Raw genomic sequence first — 25,975 nt, forward strand, 5'->3', positions numbered from 1 at the left:
TATAAATATGGTACTGTTATGTATAAAAATCTACCTTATAAATGTAGTACAAAGCAAGTAATTTAGTACACTCATGTCACATAGTTCAGACTGCCACCTCACTGCTTCAATTAATCTTTCATTACTATAAATTTCAACATATGAGATAATGAAATGAAACAATTGCCAACAAATAATGAACAGCAAATAACTGATATCAACTACAAAAACCACAATGAAACAAAATATGGAAACCTGTGCAGGAAATGAGCTTGGGGGTCATGTGGTCAACAACAGATGGATGATGTCAACCATCAAAATTTTTCTCTCATGAAACCTTGATGGTTCCTTGGCATGAGATGAAGTGGGATGGCCAATGTCAATGCTGCCATTCGAAATGTGTTGCAGAATGTTTAGACATGACAGAACAGACAGTGTGAATTGGTCTTTAAGGCATCCCATATTTCACTAGCTGCTTCCTTGTCCATCACCTTTTGATACACTTTACCACTAACTGCACTAGTTGTATACACTTTGTGTAACTATTTGCCTTTCGATACAAACCAAAATGTTCTTTGTGTTTTTCTGTTTTTATATCTATTGTGCTAGCTTCCAGTGGTTTGGGCTTCACTAATCTGTTATCAGTGACATATAATGCACCTTCATGGTAATCCAGCAAGTCTCTTATTTTCCTCTTCCAAATTAGCCATCTCACTTCTCCAATCTGTGGTCTAATTTTCTTTCACATATTCATTTCTGTAGAACATAACTCAGAATACAGTATGCATCCTGTAACTCAACTTTCAGTACATCTAACCTCAAAACTCAGCTGAATGTACTTTATTCAAAACTCTGATGGCTGCACTCCACTTAAAACTCAGTTTACAATACTTTAACCTCAAATTCAGACTACTGTATTCGATGGTGGGACTAAAATCTCTCATTTTGATGCCTACTTGCACTAACACAGTTCAGAGGATGGTTTTATAACAACACATTTTCAGTCTAGACACATTTTGCCATATTTTTACTGAGTTTTCATCATTGTTTTGATTTTGAATTCACTTCAGACACATTAATGAAAGTGGACCCATAACCTGTAACATTTACTTGTTTTAGGTTGAAAGATTTAACTACTGCACTGAACAGTTTGTTTATTTCACACTGTACAAAGGCACACTTTGATAAACAACATAGTTACATTTTTTGTCTCTCTGACTTTGTAGCAGAAGTGCTGCCATCTCATTTGATACTGAATTAAATACAGACATATATAATTGTAACAGTGTTAAAATTGTGAAAACTGCTGGACTAACATCTTCTTTGTGAGTACAGGCACCTTTTCATTCCTGAAAATGGCACTGCATAGGATCCTGTTGTGATGGCACTGGTCACATTATCCCCCAGATAGGAAAAAATGGTCACTAAGTAAGTTTTTTAGAAAAGTGCTTGCAAGGCCTTGTTCCTATATATTATTTTCTTTTTCACTTAAAGGTATTTGGTATGATAAATCTTAATGTGTGTGTATTCAAAATTTGAAAGGAAGAAGTGTCAATCAGTAACCATGGTTTGATGAAAACTCAGTTTCCCTTAGAGTGGTCACTTTACCCTATCTTCCACTATTACCCTGTGGTATACAAGCAATGTGACTGGCTGCAGAAGTTCATCGCTGATACAAAGCTATTTTTTTCAATGAGTAAAGCTGTCTAATTTGATTCTTGTATTTTCATTTACTACAACATTTTAGATGCCCAAAAAGAATTTATAGAACTGTATTACAGCAAAAGTATGCATTCAGCTGCTATCCATTGTTACTGTCCTCCTCAAACATAAATTGACCTGTTAGTTATTGTGAAGAGTGTAACAAGTGGTAATTTTTATTTCACATTACATTTCATTTGGTTCACAATGAAGGGCTAAAGAAATTATTCCTTACAGGTCTAAATTCAAGGATTAAATATTCCTGTAAGGTAGCTATAATTATCCTGTAGTGAAGGAACTGTCACTTGAAACTGGAGGTTAGTATCAGCTGGCAAAATCACCTGTACCCTATGTCAATAAGGGTTATCCATACTCAAATGGAAAGGAATATGAAAATGAAAACAATGCATTATTTTTTTCCCTGGAAAATAATTGAAACAACTGTGAAATGCTAAATCTTTCAATGACTATTTTCCCATTCATATATATGGGTGATAGACACTCAAAAAACTCACATTATGACAAAATGCTATGCTGACTTCAATCATATAATCATTGCAATAAGGCACAAGTGACTGTTAACTACCAGTCAACTACTATTTCATCCTCTACCATCAGGCATCTGTATGATAGAATGTGTGGTTGGCACATTAGTGTTCCAGCCACAAATATTGGCTTTTGAACGGAAGCCAAAACTTCTGTTTCAAGTCACTCCTAGTTGTCCTAAGGAGGTTGGCTACAATTCACTGCTGTTCTTTCACCAAGCAAAAATGTTTACCAGGAATAAAATCAGGCCCTCACACATAACAGTTAGCCAAGTTGGCCTTTCTATTAGGAAGCAGAAGAACATTTAGTAGGGAATTATGTACAGGAAAATTGAGGATTAGAACATAGAATAGGTTTTATGGATGAAGTCAAAAAAAAAAAAAAAAAAAAAAAAAGAGAGAAGCTAGAGGATTTGAAAGAAAATATACCACAGAAGAGCCAAAGAAAACTGGTACACCTGCCTAATATTGTGTAGTTCCCCCCCCCCCCCACACACACACACATAAACCTCTCTCTCTCTCTCCCCCCGAGCATGCAGAAGTGCCAAAACATGACATGGCATGGATTCAACTAGTGTCTGAAGTAAGGCTACAGGGGATTGACACCACGAATCCTGCAGGGCTGTCCATGAATTTGTAAGAGTACATGGGGGTGGAGATCTCTTCTGAACAGGCATTGCAAGGAATCCCAGATATGCTCAATAATGATTATGTTTCTGGAGTTTGGTGACCAGCAAAAGTATTTAAACTCAGAAGAGTGTTGCTAGAGCCACTCTGTAGCAATTCTGGATGTGTGGGGTGTCACACTGCCCTGCTGGAATTGCCCAAGTTTGTCAAGTCTGTCGGAATGCACAATGGACATAAATGGATGCTGATGCTTACGTACCTGTCGCCTGTCAGAGTCATATCTAGATGTATAGGGTCTCATATCACTCCAACTGCACATGCCCCACACCATTACAGGGCCTCCACCAGCCTGAACTTTCCTTGGCTCACACGCTGAGTCCATGGATTCATGAGGTTCTCTCCATATCCGTACACGTCCAGCCTCTCGATACAATTTTAAATGAGACTTGTTTGACCAGGCAACTTGTTTCCAATCATCAACAATCCAGTGTTGGTGTTGATGGGGCTGGGCAAGGTGTAAAGCTTTGTGTCTTGCAGTCATTAAGGGTACAAGAGTGGGCCTTCAGCTCTGAAAGCCCATATCGATGATGTTTTTTTGAATGGTTTGCACTCTGACACTTGTTGATGACCCAGCACTGAAATCTGCAGCAGTTTGCAGAAGGGTTGCACTTCAGTCACACTGAACAATTCTCTTCAGTCATTGCTGTTCCTGTTCTTGCAGGATCTTTTTCCGGCTGCAGTGATGTTCGAGATTTGATGTTTTACTGGACTCCTGATATTCATGGTACACTCGTGAAATGGTTATATGGGAAAATTCCCACTTCATCACTACCTCAGACATGGTGTGTCCCATCCCTCATGTACCAACTATAACACCACATACAAACTCACTTAAATCTTGATAACCTGCCACTGCAGCAGCAGTAATCAAGCTAACAACTGTGCCACACACTTTCAGTCTTATATACGCATTGCTGACTGCAGTGCTGTATTCTGTCTGTTTACATATCTCTATATTTGAATATGCATGTCTAAACCAGTTTCTTTGGCACTTCAGTGTTGATAGGTGCAACAAGAAGTGTTATTAACCAAATAAATTGTATGACATAACATTATCATAGTTTGCTGTTTAATAAATGCAATATTAAACAGCCTTCTACATCTACATCTACATCCATACTCCACAAGCCACCTGACAGTGTGTGGTGGAGGGTACCTTGAGTACCTCTATCAGTTCTCCCTTCTATTCCAGTCTCGTATTGTTAGTGGAAAGAAGGATTGTCAGTATGCCTCTGTGTGGGCTCTAATCTCTCTGATTTTATCCTCATGGTCTCTTCACGAGATATACATAGGAGGGAGCAATATACTGCTTAACTCCTTAGTGCAGGTATGTTCTCAAAACTTCAACAAAACCCCGTACCGAGCTACCGAGCATCTCTCCTGCAGAGTCTTCCACTGGAGTTTATCTATCATCCCTGTAACACTATCTGGTATGGATCCCACAATGGTGAGCAGTATTCAAGCAGGGGGCGAACAAGTGTACTGTAACCTATTTCCTTTGTTTTCGGATTGCATTTCCTTAGGATTCTTCCAATGAATCTCAGTCTGGCATCTGCTTTACCGATGATCAACTTTATATGATCATTCCATTTTAAATCACTCCTAATGCCTACTCCCAGATAATTTATGGAATTAACTGTTTCCAGTTGCTGACCTGCTATATGGTAGCTAAATGATAAGAGATTTTTCTTTCTATGTATTCACAGCACATTACACCTGTCTGCATTGAGATGCAATTGCCATCCCCTGCACCATGCGTCAATTCGCTGCAGATCCTCCTGCATTTCAGTACAATTTTCCATTGTTACAACCTCTCGATATATCACAGCATCATCCACAAAAAGCCTCAGTGAACTTCTGATGTTATCCACAAGGTCACAAGGTCAGTTATGTATATTGTGAATAGCAACGGTCCTACCACACTCCCCTGCAGCACACCTGAAATCACTCTTACTTCGGAAGACTTCTCTCCATTGAGAATGACATGCTGCATTCTGTTATCTAGTAACTCTTCAATCCAATCAAACAATTGGTCTGATAGTCCATATGCTCTTACTTTGTTCATTAAATGACTGTGGGGAACTGTATTGAACAACTTGCGGAAATCAAGAAACAGGGCATCTACCTGGGAACCCGTTTATGGCCCTCTGAGTCTTGTGGACGAATAGTGCGAGCTGGGTTTCACACGATCGTCTTTTTCAAAACCCATGCTGATTCCTACAGAATAGATTTCTAGTCTCCAGAAAAGTCATTATACTCGAACACAATATGTGTTCCAAAATTCTACAACTGATCAATGTTAGAGATATAGGTCTATAGTTCTGCACATCTGTTCGACGTCCTTTCTTGAAAACGGGGATGACTTGTGCTCTTTTCCAATCCTTTGGAATGCTACACTCTTCTAGAGACCTACGGTACACCGTTGCAAGAAGGGGGGCAAGTTACTTCACGTACTCTGTGTAAAATTGAACTGGTATCCCATCAGGTCCAGCAGCCTTTCCTCTTTTGAGCGATTTTAAGTGTTTCTCTATCCCTCTGTTGTCTATTTCGATACCTACCATTTTGTCATCTGTGTGACAATCTAGAGAAGGAACTATAGTGCAGTCTTCCTCTGTGAAACAGCTTTGGAAAAAGACATTTAGTATTTCGGCCTTCAGTCTGTCATCCTCTGTTTCAGTAGCATTTTGGTCACAGAGTGTCTGGATATTTTGTTTTGATCCACCTACCACTTTGACATAAGACCAAAATTTCTTAGGATTTTCTGCCACGTCAGTATATAGAACTTTATTTTCGAATTCATTGAATGCCTCTCGCATAGCCCTCCTCACACTACATTTCGCTTCTCGTAATTTTTGTTTGTCTGCTAGGCTTTGGCTATATTTATGTTTGCTGTGAAGTTCCCTTTGCTTCTGCTGCAGTTTTCTAACTCGGTTGTTGTACCACAGTGGCTCTTTTCCATCTCCTATGATATTGCTTGGCACATACTCATCTAATGTATATTGTACAATGGTTTTGAACTCTGTCCACTGATCCTCAACACTATCCGTACTTGAGAAAAAACTTTTGTGTTGAGCCGTCAAGTACTCTGAAATCTGCTTTTTGTCACTTTTGCTAAACAGAAAAATCTTCCTACCTTTTTTAATATTTCTATTTATAGCTGAAATCATCGATGCAGTAACTGCTTTATGATCGCTGATTCCCTGTTCTGCGTTAAATGTTTCAAATAGTTCGGGTCTGTTTGTCACCAGAAGGTCTAATATGTTATCACCACGAGTCAGTTCTCTGTTTAACTGCTCAAGGTAGTTTTCAGATAAAGCACTTAAAAAAATTTCACTGGATTATTTGTCCTTGCCACCCGTTATAAACGTTTGAGTCTCCCAGTCTATATCTGGCCAATTAAAATCTCCACCCAGAACTATAACATGGTGGGGAAATCCACTCGAAATATTTTCCAAATTTTCCTTCAGGTGCTCTGCCACAACAGCTGCTGAGCCAGGGGGCCTATAGAGACATCCAATTACCATGTTTGTCCTGCTTTAACCGTGACATTCACCCAAATTATTTCAAATTTTGGATCTCCGTCAATTTCCTTTGATACTATTGCACTTTTTATCACTATAAACACGCCTCCCCCTTCACTGTCCAGCCTGTCTCTGCGGTATACATTCCAATCTGAGTTTAGAATTTCATTACTGTTTACATCTGGTTTCAGCCAACTTTCTGTCCCTAGTACTATGTGGGCATTGTGATCGTTTATTAATGAGAGCAGTTCTGGGACCTTTCTGTAGATGCTCCTGCAGTTTCCTATTACCACATTATTATTGTTATTCCCAGTTACGTTTTGCCTACTACTACCTTGCCGCATCTCAGGAGGTGTCTTGTCAGGCCTATGGAGGGAATTCTCTAACCTGAAAAACCCACATGTGCACTTCACATTTACTCCGCTACCCTTGTAGCTGCTTCCTGCATGTAGTGCATGCCTGACCTATTCAGGTGGACTCTACATTTCTCCACCCAATAGCAGAGGTCAAGAAATTTGCACCCTAGATCTCTGCAGAATCGTCTGAGCCTCTGGTTTAAGCCTTACACTCGGCTCCAAACCAGAGGACTGCGATCGGTTCTGGGAACGATACTACAAATAGTTAGCTCAGATACCACCCCGCGCGCGAGGCTTTCTGCCTTCACAAACTCCGCCAACCGCCCATATGAACTGAGGATGACCTCTGAACCCAGACGGCAGGTCATTGGTGCCGACATGAGCAGTCATTGGTGCCGACATTCTGCGAACAGTGCTAAATACTCTCTGTCATGTACAAGTAATGTTATGTTTTTTTAGGTCAATAAATCTTTCCACCATTGTTAGATCACTCAATGACAATGTATGTGATTCATATAGGCCTCTGCCTCATACAGGCTTAAATACACATTAGAAAAATATATGATTTTGCAAAATTTATGTACAAAGTTTAGGAAACAAGGTAGATAATTCTGAATCATGATCATCCACAAGTGATGAAATAGAACTAAATAACAATTATGTTCTAAAATTAGCTCATCACAATGTCCAGTTACTGCCAAACAAACTTGATGAACTCAGTGTTCTTGTTGATGACTGGAGAGATGTTTCAGTTTCATTCATGAGTGAGCACATGGTGTATAATGACTAATTACAAAATATATAAAGTGAGAGCTTTACACTTTATAAGCTTCTTTTGTAGATTTGTATCAAAACGTAGAGGAAGTTGTATATTTGCCAAGCAAAACTTAGATTATAAGATACTAGACTCTGTTTGTAAAACTGCAAAAGAGAAGGTGTTTGAGGTTACAGTCACAGAATTAGTTACAGCGAAAGTAATAAATTTTCTGCATTTTTAGAACACCAGACAGTGACAGTAATGAATTTTTTAAGTATCTTGATCTTGCTGTAAGTAAACTCATAATTCATGAGAGAACTGTAATACTGTGTAGTGATATTAATATCAGTTTGTTAAGTAGTAGTGTGGAAAGAGAGAACTTTCTTATTGTCATCAGAAGTCACAACCTACATGTAACAGTAAGCTCTCCAACTGACATTACAAAAACTAGTGCCACTACCTGACCACATCCATGTAAATGTGGTTAGGTACTTAGCAGTGAAGTTCAACAGGGGATACAGTGATCAGTGGACACAGCTACTTATTGTGCCCCTCTCCTGTCCTTCATCTGTGGATGAATCTGTTCTATATAAGACGATCTTCAGAAAATGAAATATAGAATATTTTCTGCAATTGCATTCCAATGAATTGTGGAATAATTTTCATAGTAAATCTAATTATAGATGAGAAGTTCTACCATTTGATAATAAAATTCAGTGAATATTTTCAGAATGCTTTACCCAAAAAAGAAATTTGAGTTCTAAAATACAAACAAACCAAAAATCCTGGATTACAGCAATAATTGGAGTCTCCTGTAACAAGGAGGGAGCATTATTTAAACTTTCAAACACAAATGCTGATCCAAACTTTCTAAGCTATTTCAAAAAATATCAGTCAGTTCTGAAGCAGGTCAGAAAAGAAGCTAAATTAAGAGAAACTGACCAAAATATCAGGGACTCATCAAACCAAGACTAAGGCATTATGGAACATTGTGCTGAAACTTACTGGGAAGAAGGAAACTAATAAGAATGTTGCTCTATCCCATAATGACAGCCTCATTACTGACCCAAAATTAGTTGTAGATCTGTTGAATTCATACTTCGTTACAACTGTAAATATTTTAATGACCCAAAAATTTAGTAAATTAAATTTGAAAGATACCCAGTCACTTTCAAACCTCTATTTCAGCAAAGAGAGCATGTTCTTTGATCCTGCTAGTCAAGATGAGCTAGGAAAAATCATTTATTATTTGCAAGTGCCAAGGGCCTTATCAACCACATGCCTGCTCTATAAGCCTCTTTCATTTCCTTCTGTTGAGTGTACTGTTCGTCCAGTCAGTGTTTATGTTCATACTAGTTGTGTCGCCCCAGATGTTATCTCTCCACCTGCTTCTGGGTCTTCCTCTTCCTCTCATTCCCTCTATTGTCCTTCCGAATGCTATTTTAGGTAGTCTGTTTTCTGTCTTTCTTGCTATATGGCCTGCCTCATACAACCTTCTCTTCTCTAGCACACCTACGATGTTATGGTGTTTGTACATCTCTCTTAATTCTTCATTTTTTCTTATCCTCCATTCCATGTTATCTTCATTATATAGTGGACCAAAAATTTTTCTTAGTATTTTTGTTTCAAATACTAACAGTTTGTCTTCATCTTTCTTTCTAAATGTTAATGCTTCTCATATGTATAATGTGACTGGTATAATGGTCAACTGATACAAGTGGATTCTGAAGTTAGTACTCAGTGATCTTTTGTGTAAGATTTTGATAAAACTAAAGAGTGTTTTGTTTGCTGTTGCTAGATGGGCATCCATTTCTATATCTATTCCATTATTGTTACTAAACAGACTCCCTAAGTGCTTCAAGCAGTCAACTATTTTGAAAGTGAATCCATCTACAGCCAAGGGTGCCTCAATTTGGTTTTTCTTACTTATGACCAGATATTCTGACTTTTCTTCTTTAACATGTAATCCTGCTTTCTCAGCAATTTTGTAATAATGCTGAATCATTTTGATTAATTCTGTTTTGGAACTACTTATTAATGCTACATCACCTGGGAAGGCAAGTCTAGTAATGTTCATCTCCTGCATTTGGATTCCTTGTGGATTAGTTTTCCCAAATTCTCTGTCATTCTTCTCTAAGATGATGTTAAATAAGATAGGTGGAATAGTGTCTCCTTGTCTCAGTCCAGTGAACACCTTAATATTGTCTGTTTCTCCTACAACTGTCTTGATACATTCCCTCATTATATTTAGAAGCATTGGTCAGTGCATGCTACCGTAGGTCTTTTTGAAATCTACAAATAATATGTGTGCATCTACATTGAATTCCCATGTCTTTTCAGTTATCTGTCCTAGAGTGAAGAGATGATCTAATATGGAACTATTTCTGTGGAAACCACATTAGTAGTCACCAATTAATTCTTCAGTAAATAGGATCAGTCTGTTAAATTGGCACATCGATAGGATTTTATAAGTAACATCCAGTAAAGCAATTCCTCTATAGTTGACACATTCTTCTTAAATATGGGGCATATAATTGTGGTTTTCCAGTCCGCAGGTATGGTTTCCACATTCCAAATTGTTTCTATTAAAGCTTGTAGTCCTGCTTCCAGTTGTGGTCCCCCATTCTTCAATAACTCAGCATATATCTCGTCTTCACCATAAGCCTTGTTATTCTTCAATTTCCTTATGGCTTGTTGTATTTCATTTAGTGATGGAGTGGTAACCTATACATTGAATATATCAGGTTCTTCAAATTTAAAGTAAGGCCATGGATCATTACAGCTGAGTAATTGTGAAAATTATGTCTTCCATCTTTTTTTTATGTCATTCTTGTTGGTCAGTATTTTTCCATGCTGATCCTTTATAAACTGTTCTCTTTTAGTATATTTACCCAAAGATTTTTTAATATTTTGATGCATCTGACTTGCTCTGTGGTGCTAGAAATCATCCTCTGCTTCCTTTATAATATTGTTGTAGTATTCCCTTTACTCTTGTCTTAGAGTTCGTTCTGTTTCCTGGCAGATTTTGTATTATCTTTCTTTCAGTGTCATATTGTTCGTTTCTGTAATCCAGCTCCAGAAGTTTTCCTTGGCACTTTTTGTTAAACCAAATTTTGTTAGGTCATTTTCTTTTTCCTATAACTTTGGAAGATACTTCCTGAATACTGTCTTTCAGGTGTCTCCATTTGATTTTGACATCTTGTTGTTCCCTGTTGGACAGTCTAGTTTTTGTTAGGTTGCTTTTCATTTCTTTGGTAAAGTTTTCTTTTGTAGATTCTTCAGCCAGATTTCCTAAGTTATATCTAGTAATTTCTGCTCTATTTCGAATTTATTTTTCTTTTTAATTTTATTTTCATTTTTAATATGATTAACATATGGTCTGTGTCACTATCAGCACCCCTAGAGGTTCTAATATCTTTAATACTGCTGTGGAATCTTTTTTGGATAGCCACATGATCAATCCGATTCACTACCTCTCCATCTGGTGATATCCATTCCCTAAGTGAATGTGTTTGTGTTGAAATTTTGTGCTGCTTAGTGTGAGATCATTTGTTATTGCAAAATCTCTACGTCGAACCCCATTATGTGAACTTTTCTCGTGTAAGTTGAAACCAATGGCTGGTTTGTAAATTTCCTCCTTTCCAACTTTTCCATTAAAATCTCCTAACGCTACTTATTGAGCTGTATGTGTGGTCCAACTGACTGTAGAATTCTTCTTTTATATCATTATCCTTACCTTTCGTGGTTACATGTGCATTTAGAAATGTAAATCTAACCATTGAGTCTGAACTGTGATGTATAATATTCGACTATTGACATGTTTGAATTCCTTTATTGAGTCATTTATTGATTTATGAATGTAGAATCCAGTTCCAAATTCATGGCATTGACCACAATCTCCATACATTATACTCGCATCTCCTATTTTCAGTGAGGAAGTTCCTTGCCATCTTACTTCTTGGAGAGCTAGCAGTTTTACCCTGTATTTCTGTAGTTCATTTATTAGTATTTGGGTACTTCCAGGGTGTTAGAGACCTCTGATATTCCAAGAACCGAAAGAAAAATCCTTGTAGCTTTGCCAGCTTTTGTTCCAGTATATTCTGTCATGTTTCTGAGGCATGCGTTGAGTACCCTGATCAGTCAGCTTTTTTACATGAGTGAGTTGGTGGCCCTCAGCAAAACCGTCAGCTAGCAAGACCAAGAGTCTTGATTTTGGGGTGCTCTACCCCTAGGAGAGTTATCTTCACTGCAGCTTGGTGAGCCTCTTCTGCCCATGCTAGTTTTGGTCTACCCCGTATATTTTATTTCCCCAGTACCCTCCATATCTGGAGACCTTTCCCCTACCCACCACCTGTGGAGGTGCCAAATTGGGTATAAAAATCATAAGCTCATTAAATAACAATTCAGAGGGTGTTGATGGGCTCTCTGATCATATAATGAAACTGTTAACAGACTTTATCCTCACACAATTATTAGACATTACAATTCTTCACTGGCATAGAGCATTTTCCAAGATGTACTAAAAACTGCTAGAGTCATACCTCTCTATAAGAAATCTGACACTCAGAAAATTATAGATCCGTAGCACTGCTATGTGACTGCAAAATTTCAGGTATTTTCTTTGATTTAACAAATGCTTACACACCATTCAATTCTCTCAAGAAAACTTGACTGTTATGGTGTGTGAGGTGTGTCAAATGAGGGGCTGTAATCCTACTTAAGTAATCAATATCAGGTTACAGAAGTCAAACATAGACATGCTAATGCTATACAGATCTATCTTTCAGTACTATCCTCACTGCCACGTGGTGTACTGTAGGGCTTTGTCTTAGGACAATTTCTTTTTCTACTGTACATTAAGTGTGACCATATGGGATATCAAGTGAAGTTTGTAAGTGTACTGAAGACTTTCGGTACGGAGAATGCATCATGTTATCTTGGATGGATAGTCATAGTCAGATGTAGAAGTAACTTTGAGTGTGCCCCTGGGAAATGTGCTGGGAATCTTGCTGTTCATGTTGTACATTACTGATCTTGCAGGCAATATTAATATTAAAATCAGGATTTAAAATTGCAGATGAAGCATTTATCTACAATGAAGCACTATCTGGAAAAGGCTCAAAAATATTCCATCAGATCATGATAAGATTTAAAAGTGGTGCAAAAATTGGCAACTTGCTTTAACTGTTCAGAAATACAAAATTTTGCGCTCACCAAAGAAAAAAAATGTAATATCCTATGGCCGCAATATCAGTGAGTCACTGTTGGGATCGGCCAACTCGTACAAAGACCTGGGTGTAACACTTTGTAGTGATATGAAATGGAATGATCACACAGATCAAGTGGTAGATTTCCATTTGTTAGTAGAATACTGTGGAACTGCAATCAGTCTACAAAGGAGATTGCTTACAAATCACTCATGTGACCAGTCCTAGAATATTTCTCAAGTGTACAGGACTCTTACCACATAGGACTAACAGGGGATACACAGAGAAGGGCAGCACGAATGGTCACGGGTTTGTTTAATCCATGGGAGAGTGTCACAGAGCTACTGAAAGAGCTGAACTGGGAGACTCTTGAAGATATATGTAATCTGTCCCAAGAATGTCTGTGTTACAAGAACCATCTTTAAATGATTTAATATACTACAAACCCCTATGTATCACTCACATAGGGATTGTGAGGACAAGTTTAGAACAATTACTGCATGCAGAGAGGCATTCAAACAATCATTCTTCCTGCCCTCCATTCATAAATGGAACAGGAAGAAACCCTAATAACTGGTACAATGTGACATACCCTCCGCTATGCAACCCACAGTGGTTTGCAAAGTATAGATGTAGATGAAAATGTAATAATCTCCTCTCAGGTGTAAAGAACACAGAAGCATTACTACACTGGTGTCCAGAATTAAAGCAACAAACCATTATATCCCTGTTCTGTGTCTGATTCACTATATAATCTTACAAAATATTGACAGATGTCCATACGATCATGTTCTTCATGGAAGATGGCATCCTGCTCAGTGGACAACCATGCCAATAATGTCTGGGCACTTATCAAAGGGGTAGTGTTTGCCGGGTAGTCCCACATACCAAGAAGGCAAGCAGGACAGTCGAAATACTGATGGGACCTGATGGCTTAATGTGAATTGTTCTGTTGTTTCTAAGACTTGGCGACAGTTTATAGAGACTGAAACTCTATCACATAGACCAGAGCATGACCAACTACAGGTGATATCAGAAAGAGAGGACCATTATTTGGCTGCAAGGACATGGCAGTGCTGCCTCAATACTGGATGACAACTGGCATCTGACCTTGCAGGTTCCACTGGACATATTGTATCAAGGCAAACAGAGTACAGAAGGTTTCAGCAGAGTGGCCTTTATTGTCAGAGTCCTGCTGTGTGTGTACCTGTGACATGTCTTCACAGAGAGGAATATCTAGGATGAAATTATCAGCATGGACAGTCAAACAGTGGGCCAATGTTCTTTCACATATGAGTCCCAAGTTGGTCTGGAGAGTGATTCTCAATGCATTCACATCTGGAGGGGAAATGGAACAAGATTTGGGGAATGAAACGTTGTGAAAAGAGACATATATTAAGGAGGACCCCTAATGGTGTGGGCAGGGATTATTTGACACTCAAATGCCTTTTCATAAAATTGTACAGGTGAATTGGCAAGTTTTAACTGCTGTCAAGTATCGTGATTGGGTCATGGGACCTTATGTGTAGTTGTTGTGAGGTACTGTTGGTTCAGACTTTGTACTGACTGACGATAATGCTCTACCTCATAGAACACAGGTGGTTGATGTTTTCTTGGAAATATAATAGATTGTATGCATAGTGTAGCCTGTTTTCTCTCTCAATTTGAATCCCATAGAGCACATCTGGGATGCACTAGGCAGATGGGATGTATCACATTAGTATCCACCAACCACTCTCCAAGGCTTGCGAGCAGCTCTGCAGGAAGAATGGCCATTGATGCCTCAAGATGAGATTGATGACATCATCCACAGCCTGCCCCATCATTGTCAGGGCTTTATTGCTGCCAGATGTGGTCATGCCCCATACTGAGTATATTAACCAGTTGGAATGTGTGTGCAAATCCATTAAGTTGAAAAAAAATGAGGAACATTTTTGTTTATCATTATGGATGTTGCAGATGTTTACATTACACACTGTTTACATTGCTTCTACTGTACTATCATCTGTTTATATTGTTTTGTGGCAAAATAAATGCAACTTTGCAAAATTTCCATTTGTTACTTTAATTTCGGACACCAGTGTATTTGCAGAAGACACCTGTCTGCTTACTAAATAGAAAAATAGTAAAGATCTTACCACTGTTGCAGGTGTCATCACAGATAAAGTTTCTGAGTGGCTCTATAAGAACAGACTTGCCTTAAACCCACAAAAAATTATTGCTCTACATTTTCTGCCCAGCAAAATAAATCTACTGTAAATGCAGAAATTCATTTGAGCAGCCATAAAGTTCAAAATGTTTCTAGGCCTTTGCTTGCAAGAAAATCTAAAGTGGATCTCCCACATAACGTCCTTGAACTCCCAACTATCTACATATTTAATCAGAGTGTTATCCAACAATGCAATTCTTGAAACTGTAACAACTGTGTATTTTTCTCACATACACTTGCTGTTAAGATATGGTGTTATCTTTTGTGGAAATTCTCCTCCTGCAATAAAAACATTCAGGAAGCAAAAGGGAATAATCTGAGTAATCAATACAAGTTCCAGTAAGCCTGTTTTAAATATTTAAGTATTCTGCCTCTTCCCTGCACACTAATGCTAGAAACTGTGCTCTTTGTAAAAAAAAGTATGATGAAGAAAGATAGTCTCTTTACCCAAAAGTCTGCTGTGCATGAGCACTATACTAGGTTAAAGAAAATATCGATGTAAATTGTTCCAGCACAAGTCTATCTCAAAAGCACGCTTATCACTCTGGTGTAACAATCAACAGTAAGCTGCCAGAAATTATTAAGAATGCCAAATATGTTAACACATTCAGAAAATTTGATAGAACATTTTTATGGAGTTGTTTTTACAGTTCTTGATTATATGAGTAACAAACTAGAACAGTTACCTAATATTGGTGTTCAGTAAAATATGTCCAATGGTTGTAATACAGTGTATGTATGATGGATTTGCTGGACCAGTAAAACATAAATAAATATTTGGAAACCTGACTAGTAGATGAGTTTCCCTACACAGGTATATACTTTTATTGTTCTGTTACTTACATTTATTCCAGTAGGAGACAGATGGCAGTGGCTGAATTTCTGCTTTTCAGCTTATGAATTAAACAATAATAAATAAAAAATACAATGATAGGAATATAAACAATGATTCAAAGCTTGATGTGATATTGGTGATGTGCACTCTTGGAAGCTATGATGATGATGACAGTGCTGCATTCTCATGTTGACATTTTCTAGGTGAATGATTTGGATCTGAATGGAAGTAGAGAGGAAGTGAAACTGGAAATTATCTGGGATGAGTATTGCAAAGGGTCAAGAAACTAGATATACGCTATAGTAGGCAGGCAGGATTGCAGTTGTGAAGGGAAAGGATGGGGAGGAACCTTCATTTCGAATGACAGATGTTTGGTGGATCTCAGGACTGATTCCATGGCCTGGGAGGAGAAGATGGTTCAAATTATCATGGTAAAGGTTGTGGGGTGTGTGGGTATGTAAGAAAGATGAGACATGGAGACAGAGTTGCAAGAGTAGACCATAGTTTTCTAGGGTGGAAGACACCATGGGGTTTTGGGATTCGGTTTTCAGGGAATATATTCCTAATGACATTGTTTTAAAGCGTTTGAGGATATATATATAGGAACCTCATCAGCTGGTACTGGATATAAGGAGTGTAAGCAGACATATAAAGCAAGCTTTACATGGTACTGCCTAAACTTATGCAATGATATACAACAAGTACAGAGTTGCCAGGAGAACAGTTTTACAATGAAACCTCATGATTATATTTTGGACACCTTAAATGAAATGAAATGTGCACCTGACAAAACAAAAACACTTGTGATTTGAGAGTTATTGATTTTAAATTAATGATGGCATGCACCAAAGAACAATGTATCCCTAAATAGTGCACACTGTGTCTTGCATCCAGTGGGTCCAAAGACATTTCATTCAGAAGAGCAGTACTGATGGACACAGTAGCCAGTAGGCAACTTTACCTGTGGGTGGCACTGTGCTAGCCTACAAGCACAACAACATTTGTAGAACCATGCTTCCCACAGTAGTCAGTCACCAGATTGTCAACAAGTCAGCTGGCGCCTATATCAGGCAAAATATGGAATATCAAAGAGCTTATTGACCTCAACAATTGTTACCCAAGAGTTCACTGTCTATAGTTGCTACTGACCCATGCCTTGTTTACTGACTTTACTGTAGGACTTCTACCGTTGTCATGGTTTGATTCTGCAACCAGCAGCTGCCACTTTGTACTTCCAACAATTGGCACCTCTGGTGGAAGCATGTGGGCAGGACCTTCTGGAGGGGATAACAAAAACTTCTCACTGTGATGGAGACTATTGGTGATCTGTTGGACTGGTTGGGGTAGATGGTCAGTCAACTGTATGTTCCAAGCCATTGTTGGATTGAGTGGGCATGAACAATTTTATGAAGGGGTGCACTCAAACTGCTGCATACCACTATTCACCAAAATGTGAACTCTGAGTGTTGTTAAGAATTATGTTGGTTGAGGTGGCCATTTGCAACTGTTAGGCTATGTGAGTTCATGTAGCTGTTACAGCTTATGAAGGTACATTTTCTGCTCAGACAATTGAATGACATAGTTGGTTGTAGTGAAGTACTTTATTGGTGTGCATTGTGGTTATTGTGTTGAGTCCACATGGTTTTAAATATATGTGCTTGTCTTGATGAGAACCATTTTTATTACATTACATTGAGTACTGTGTATCCTGTAATTCATTTGATTATTGTTGAAAAACTCATGGTTCACATTTTGGGAGGAGGGCTGTACATGGGTAATGTTAACGTTTGTAGTAATGGACTTGTCTGTTGTGTAAGGGTTACCTGTGGTCATTCTAATAGTATTTATTCTGAAATGCAGGATGGTGAATGCAGTGTGCAAATTTAAATCCTTCTTATTAATTGCTAGTGAGATCTGTGTGAAGTCTGTCTAGCATGTTAGTTAATGGGATTTGTTCTTTATGTAAAGAGTATCTGTGGGTGTTTTAAAATTGTTTATTTTAAATGCAGGATGGTGAACCCAGTACATAATTTGAAAGTTGTTTTAGTTGATTTCAAGTACACTTATGTCATGTTGGTTTCTTGTTAATTGCTAATGAGATTTGGGTAATTTCTGTCTGCCTTGTTAGTTGATTGGATATTTTTTTGTAAAGATTATCAGTGGACTATATTAAAACCGTTTATTCCAAATACAGGAGTGTGAATGCAGTACATAATTCAAAAGTTGTTTTGGTTGATTCCAAGTATATTTATGTCATGCTGGTTCACTAGTTGCTGTCTTAATATTAGTTGTTTACAAAAGGTAAATAGGGAATGGAAGTTTAAATTCAAATTTTCTCTGCTCATTGATCTAAAAAGTTGTACTTACAAAAAAATATTGTATTATATAATTTTTTAATCAATTCTCTTGTAAGGCTAACTGGGGTTTCACCTCCTCACTTTTCTGTTTAAATACCTGTTTGTAATAAAGGAATGAAGCTTTGTTCATTGGAATGTCATCACATATGCCTGTAAACCCCAACACCACTACTTGCAATGCTTTGTTACAGTTGTTCAGAACTGTTTTTCTGCTTTCTGTCAAACACCAGTCATTGCCATGTCTTTTCACTGAAAAAGTGTAACTCAATAGGATAAAGAACTGCAATCACAGTCATAAATCTATTGCGAAATGTATTTATACAACAATTTCACTGTTTTACATAGTCTCCTCTATACCTATAGTGGTCCTCCAATAATGCATTGTGATGATCACAGCTGTATTGTGTCACAATGGGAGAAGTCTGTCATGCTATTTCTGCTTGTTGCTGCAACTGATCTAGTGATGTAACTAGTAATGTTTTGGACCAGATGCTTAATTGTTCTCATCAACCAGTTAATTGTAATGGGTGGGATACGTGATTTTCATTTTGAGCTCTTGATGAATTTAGCTTCAAATCACATAACAAATCTCTATAAAACCATTTGAAAATAAGTGGTAATCTACTGCATCATACCATGTCTGAACCTACATGCTGCACCATTCAGAACAAGAATGACAAGCACATCCACATTTGGGTGACCGCCAGCACTAACAAATTGTATGCATCTGACATCTTCCATGTGAAATGTTGGGAAGTTCTTGGAAAGAATCATCCACTTCCTCACAGACTCACATCATGCCTCTATGCTATTCAGTTTCTTGCACAAATTATCCATTTTGAATGCCTTAAGAATTTCTTGATCATTTAAATGCTTTGGAACAGAACTAATTTTGCATGCAGCTACTTGTTGACATCACAGTCATTATGGTGCCAGAGTTCTTGTAGCACTGTGATTGGCTGTTGTGGATTAGATAGCACTTTCAATAAATATGAATATATGCTTAGAAAAGAATTTTGTGCTTTTAAAATTTTCTACTGGCTACATATTGTTCTAGCTTACCTATCTCATTTATTGGACTCATCAGAATACTTGGCAAAAACAAGATAGGAGAAAGTCAGCAAAGATAACTATTAGTATTAGTATTACAAGATATGTATTAGTATTACAAGATATTTCAAGTGCTGAAATCACACAAGCAAGTAGTAGAGTCCAATTAGTATTCAACAGAATCCAGACAAGAACACGGTGCAGAATCTGATGAGTAGTAGATAGCTGAATCTGAACATAATATGTTTTCCTGCCTTTGCTTGTGTCAACATATATATTCCTGAGTGACTGACAGAGACCATGTGGTGAGGCTACAGAAGGCATTGCCACGATAGTATGTTGGTATCTATGATTTCTGATACACTGCTGTTGCTGTGTTTGCCTGCTCTGGTATTAGTTCCATGCAAACACTTTGTTCGTATGCAATACTCAGGCTGTTGTGATCATACAGTTCTGGAACCATCTCCATGTTGATATTGTATTCCTTTAGCCAGGATGCTGGATGGATCACAGATAAAAGTATTTTGATGTTATTTAAATCAACAAGTTCTAATTTTTATATGAGAATATGAAAATAACAGTCATGGATTTGGGAAACTTTCATAGAGAATGAAATCAATGTTTATCAGAAGGAAGCACATGGTAATAAGACTGGAAGCAGTGCTAGTGTCCATGATATTGATTTTGGATAGATCCTTCCTCAGCATTAAAAAATCTATATGCTATATATATGAACAGTTGAATAACTTCTCCATCAATGTAGATCAAACACTGCATAAAGTTAACTTGCAGTGCATATTAACTTATGAAAACACTACTTTATACCAAATGAATTATGTGATTATAGTTTTAAAAAGTTATTGAAAGGGTTTCTGTATTTGAAACACTTCACTACAACTCTGCTTATGAGCTATGATTCATCTTGATCTAAAGTGTTTCACCATGATGTTATTTGTCAATGATATTCAGAGAACACAGCATTATCAGCATTTCTTTGGCAATTTTTGTTTCAGAGTTTATAAACAGATGGACTACAGGAATTGAAAAAAATTATACTAGGCTGCTACCATGTAGTGAAAATATTTGCGCATGATGACAGTCACTATCCGTAATTTCAGAAAAAAATTCGAGACCTGCTGTGGAAGAAACACCATCTTCCTGGAATCATTATATCCAGAAAAAAATCATAAAAAACGTGAAATTTTGTTAAAAATTTATTTTAGCTCAACGCACACAACTATGTGCTCAGTACCATGTCAAAAATAGTAAATCAGTTTTATCACAACTTAAATTACAAATATCATTCCATAGTCTCATTATCAGAGACTACACTTAAAAAATGGTGTACAGTCTTCGTCAGGATCATAACAAATTTACAAATGCGGACATTCATACGAGACTGGGAGTTCCAATGCACTCTTTTCATAAAGGTTCTGATGTAATTACATTGTTCAACAAGTTGATTATATAGAGATAATTAGATACTGTGAAGGACTGCTAATTATGCATGTAATACTTTTTGCTATGATTTTCTTTCATTTTCGATTTTTTTACTTTTGTTCCTACTGGCATATGTAATTATTATGATGTAATGTACTACTGTGGTTTTTAAATGTAAAGATGTTAATGTGATTATTCCATTTGCCAATGGATAAATATGTTTCTTGCTTTGTAACGGTGGAAAAGTATGTAAATTTCTTTTTTGGTACATTATTAATTGTGAAAAATGCAGTCAAGAACATAAAACATCTGTAGACCGGGGACAGTAATAGCAATTTCGATAGTCAGACAGAGGATATGTAGAAGAAGGTATGGTGGACGATGCATCTGCGAAGTGTGTGTGGAAAAATGATACTGTTTTTCTAAGAAAAGCACTCGGAATTGTATGAACAATGATACCAAACTATGAGACTGTCAATTTGCTTTACCACTGCAGTATGTAATGCAATCACCAGAAAACTTCAGGAGCAACTAAACCAGACTGTGAAAGTGCCACTAACAAGACTTGTTGCGACCAGCACAAACACTGCTTTTATGTGAATGAACGTTGTTGACATTGATATTCCGTCAGTGGAACTGATTTTTCCCATTCTATTATGGGAAACAGGAATACGGATAACTGTATACACAACAGATGTTCCCATAAATGTTTATACAAACATATATTTCAGCACAAAGAAAGATACACCTGTACACTGTACAAGGTACAAAGGCTGATTGGTGGCTCGTCATAGCAGTTAGAGTTCAATGATTATGCTTTAAGTGGTCGATGTGACCTATCAACGCCACACAGCCCCACCCCCTGCAGTACGGAGGCCTGAGGGGAGGTCGTGTGGGTGTCAACAGCAGAGGGAGCAGTGCGAGGAGGCAGGTGCATGACTGGAAACTCCATCTCAGTCAGGGTGGCATGCGAAGGCACGGTGACAAGCTGCAGATCCACACTGTAATCAGACAGCCAACGGGGGCGGGCAATGCATCAGCCGGCCCAGAAGTAGTGGTGTGGGGAGGAGTGCAGCATGCAAGCGTGCCTACCCCTAATGCAGACTGAGCCATCTGAGGAGATGAACACAGAAACTCTTGATGGATCGCACTCTCAGGTGACAGGCTATGCACTATCTTGACATCTAGTTAAAAAAAATGGTTCAAATGGCTCTGAGCACTATGGGACTCAACATCTTAGGTCGTAAGTCCCCTAGAACTTAGAACTACTTAAACCTAACGAACCTAAGGACATCACACACACCCATGCCCGAGGCAGGATTCGAACCTGCGACCGTAGCAGTCCCGCGGTTCCAGACTGCAGCGCCAGAACCACTAGACCACCGCGGCTGGCTCATCTAGTTCCTTGAGTGTTGAGACTGCAGTGTCTCTAAGGAGCAGAAGCACACAGTCATTGAAAGCGACAATTGATATGTTGTTGACGCGGTTAGGTGGTACATTGCAGTGCAAGTTGAAAATTGGGGAGCAAATCTCTTCAGTACATAAAAGGTCATCAAAACTTGAGTGTGGGGTTGCTGATGACATGCTTGGGAAACCTGTGAACTGCGGTGATGAATCATCAGAAGGAGAAGACCCTACCATGGGATGAGCTAACTCATTATCGGGCTTGGCAATGGAAAATTTGTCTTGATGGTCCGAATGGGATGGCAGAGGGGCATCGGAGTCCGCTGGCTTGAGCCTGTGTAGCGAAATGGTCTGCGGGTGATCTTTAACCATAATGTCGAACATCATCTCACCCTTCCAGACTACTTCAAAGGGGCCAAGGTATGGGGTTGCACGGGTTGTCTAACGGAATTGTCCCTGAGCTTAATGTGGGAGCATGTGTTGAGTGCTGTTGGCACATAAGTATCTGGCGGGGAATGACTGACAGGCAGGTGTAGCCGTGCGTGTCTAACGTGGGTGCACATTCTAATAATAAAGTCTGGGGAGGTGGGGAAATCCTCGAGTGCTTGAGGCAGGATAGGTTCCCCAGGTAGAACCGTGTTCTCGCCGAAAACGAATTCAGAGATGGTTCCTTCCAAGTCAGGTTTAAAGGTCGAACAGAGACTGAGTAACACCCAAGTAAGCACCTCAGACCAGAGGCAGTCATGGTACCTGAGTACTGGTTTAAGGGTGCGGTGCCATCGTTCCACTAAACCATTGCTTTGCGGGTGGTAGGCTGTTGTATGAATTTTTTTAATACTGCAAAGGTTACATAGAATCGTGAAAAGTGCAGACTCAAACTGTAGACCCTGGTCGGTGGTGATGATGGACGAGCAACTGAACCTAGCGATCCACGATGAGATGAATCCTTTGGCCACAGTTTCTGCTGTGATGTTGGGTAAAGGAACATCTTCCACCCAACAAGACATGCGGTCGATTGTGGAGAGGATATATCTGTGGTCTGCAGACGGTGGCAGAGGGCCAATAAGGTCGATATGTACATGACGAAAACGTCCTTGTAGAATGTCAAACTTGGTAAATGGGGGGGGGGGGGGGGTGAGGTGTGGCATCCGATTTTGTTGCATTGGCAGGAAATGCAGCTGCATGCCCAGGTTTGACAGTCCTGCTGTACATTTTTCCAAAGAAAGTGCTTGGTGACGAGGCATGTGCTGGCACGGACGCCAGGGTGGGCGAGTTTATGCAAGGTGTTGAAGGCTTGTCGGCATAACGTGGGAGGGAGCAACAGCCATAGAGTGCCAGTAGAAGAGTCGCACCACACTTCGTCTGAAACGCCGGGGAACTTGGCTTTGGTAAACACATGCGATGTCTGAGGATCCGTGAGGAGAGTTTAAGATTCCTCGTCAGAGGCCTGGAGAGCAGCGAGGTCAGATAAACCAACAACGCGTGAGACAGTATTGATCCCCGAAAAGAAATCAGTGAGGATGTTTTTGGTATCTTTGATGTAGCATACGTCCATAGTAAATTGAGAGACCAAGTTGCCAGGTTGAAGTTGCGGAAACGCCGAGGGGCTGGGTCCTCGGGAGGGTTGCAGAAGGCATCCGCCAGTGGTTTGTGGTCAGTAAGGATGAAGAAAGAATGGCCCTCGATGTCAGGGCGAAAATGTTTGATGGCTTCATAGACTGCCAGAAGTTCTCTATCAAAAACAGAATATTTCTTCTGTGCTGTAGACAGTATTTTAGAGAAGAAATGAAGGGGTGAAACCGTGTTGCCTTTGCGTTGCTGTAATACTGCCCTGACCGCAATGTTGCTGGTGTCCATAGTGATGAACAACTCGGCAGATGGATCGGGGTGGGCGGCAAGTACGACAGCATTAGCTAACGGTGTCTTTAGAGCCCTGAAGGCCTCTATCATAGGTTCAGTCCAATGGACTGGGTTAAGACCCGAAGTCTGTTTGCTGGACACCGAGTCCATCAGCTGGGCCTGCATGGTGGTGGCAGAAGGTAGAAGTCGATGGTAGTAATTTATGGTACCCAGGAAACATCAAGTTCTTTGAATGTAGCCAGGGGTAGCAATGACGTGATAGCCTGCACATGGGATTTGGGAGTCCATATTCCCTCTGCAGAGAAGTGTAACCCAAACATGTCATAAAAAACTGGCGCAATTGGAATTTATCTTTGTTGACCTTGACACCGTTTTAGTTCAAGATCTTGAGGACCTGGGATAAATGATCTTCGTGGTCCTCAGTCAACTTGCTGAAAATGAGGATGTCATCCAGGTATGCAAAGCAGAACTCAAACTGTCGTAAGATCGAGTCAATGAAACGTTGCCATGTTTGTGCCGCATTCTTTAAGCCGAATGGCATGAAGTTGTATCGGAACAAACCAAGCAGTGTGATGGTAGCAGTCTTTGTAATGTCTTCCAGCGCTACAGGAATCTGGTGATAGGCACATTTACAGTCAATCACGCTGAAGATTGTGGAGCCCAATAACGTATGGGTGATATTGTTTATGTTCAGCACTGGGTAACTGTCCATGATGGTATGAGCGTTTAAGCGGATGGACACGTCAGCACCTGTTTCGACTAGGAAAACAAGCTGTGACAAAATGTCAGTTACGTATAAATGACCGCTCGGCTGAGAGGATCAGTGGATGGAGTGCAATATTTGAGAACGTCTGTTAAGTTCCCCACAGGACTCGGCATCTTTTAGATCCTGCAGTCGGCATTTGGGTGCTGGCAAGGTAATCTGCACTTCTTGGCCTCATCCCCGAAAATCTTATGGTACCAACAGTGCATATGAGCTGGATGTGGTTGTGGTGGTAATTGTGAAAGGAGAGGTTTGTCCTTGGTGATCAGATCAGGAATGTAAACCAGGAAATATGGTGCATGTGCAAGTCTTGAGTGCTTGGAAAGAGGAGAGGGCGAACAAGTACTGCCCAGTGGGGTAGATGGCGTGGAGGCAGAATGAGCCCTGCCTCTGCCTGCAGATGGCCAGTAAACAGAAGGCGTAGTGCCAACCAGCAGTGAGAGGTGTGCTGGTTGTTTTTGTCTCAGTAGTGCATACAGCTGATCTGAAATGCAAAGGCGAGAGCCAGTAGACTCGAAGGAGTGCAGTAGCATGTGTATCTGCTGGTTGGTAGGTAGCTTGGCAGACTATACCACCCACAGGGTAACGTCCGGCATCGTGTGTTCACTCACAAGTAGCTGAAGGCAGCTCCAGAGTGGTGATAGTGTGCGGTCCCCCAGGCGTTCCTCATACAAGATCTTGATTACTGATTCCTATGGCGAGCAGGTGGTCCAATATTGTCTTCTTAACGAACTCGTATTTAGGCGGAGGTGGTGGCGAATTGAGGAGGTGACAAATTAAATCTGAGTGCTCATGGAGATGCGTGACAAGACATAGAAATTCAGAGTTTTCGTCGGTCACCTGATGTAATTCAAAAAGGTGCTCCACGAGCGCGAACCATGAAACGGGCTTGTCCTCGTAAAGGAGGTAGCTTCGGCAGACGGCCAGGTGGGAGGGCCGGGGGGGGGGGGGGGGGGGGGGGGGGGGGCACGAGGGTGGCTTCAGTATGGTCGGTACCATGGGAACGAGTAGATGAGCGGCATGTGAGGTAGGCCCATAAACTGGACCAGAGGTTAAAGGCACAGTACTTAAATTGTCCACCTTGGAAATGACATGAAAGGCCAGCGCTGCAGGTTCAGACAGTACTGTGGAAGGAGCGAGCGGCTGTATGGTCGGGATTGAGGCCCCCCATGAGTGGGGGGAGGAGGGGGGTAAGGGGGGATGGTTTGGTACATTGTGTGGCTACAGTGAGAGTTTTATGTGCACATCAGAAATGCACACCTTGTGGTAGGACCATAAATCGCTGGTGAAACATGCTGGCAGTC

Source organism: Schistocerca cancellata, chromosome 7 (genome assembly GCF_023864275.1).
Source record: "Schistocerca cancellata isolate TAMUIC-IGC-003103 chromosome 7, iqSchCanc2.1, whole genome shotgun sequence".
NCBI lineage: Eukaryota > Metazoa > Arthropoda > Insecta > Orthoptera > Acrididae > Schistocerca > Schistocerca cancellata.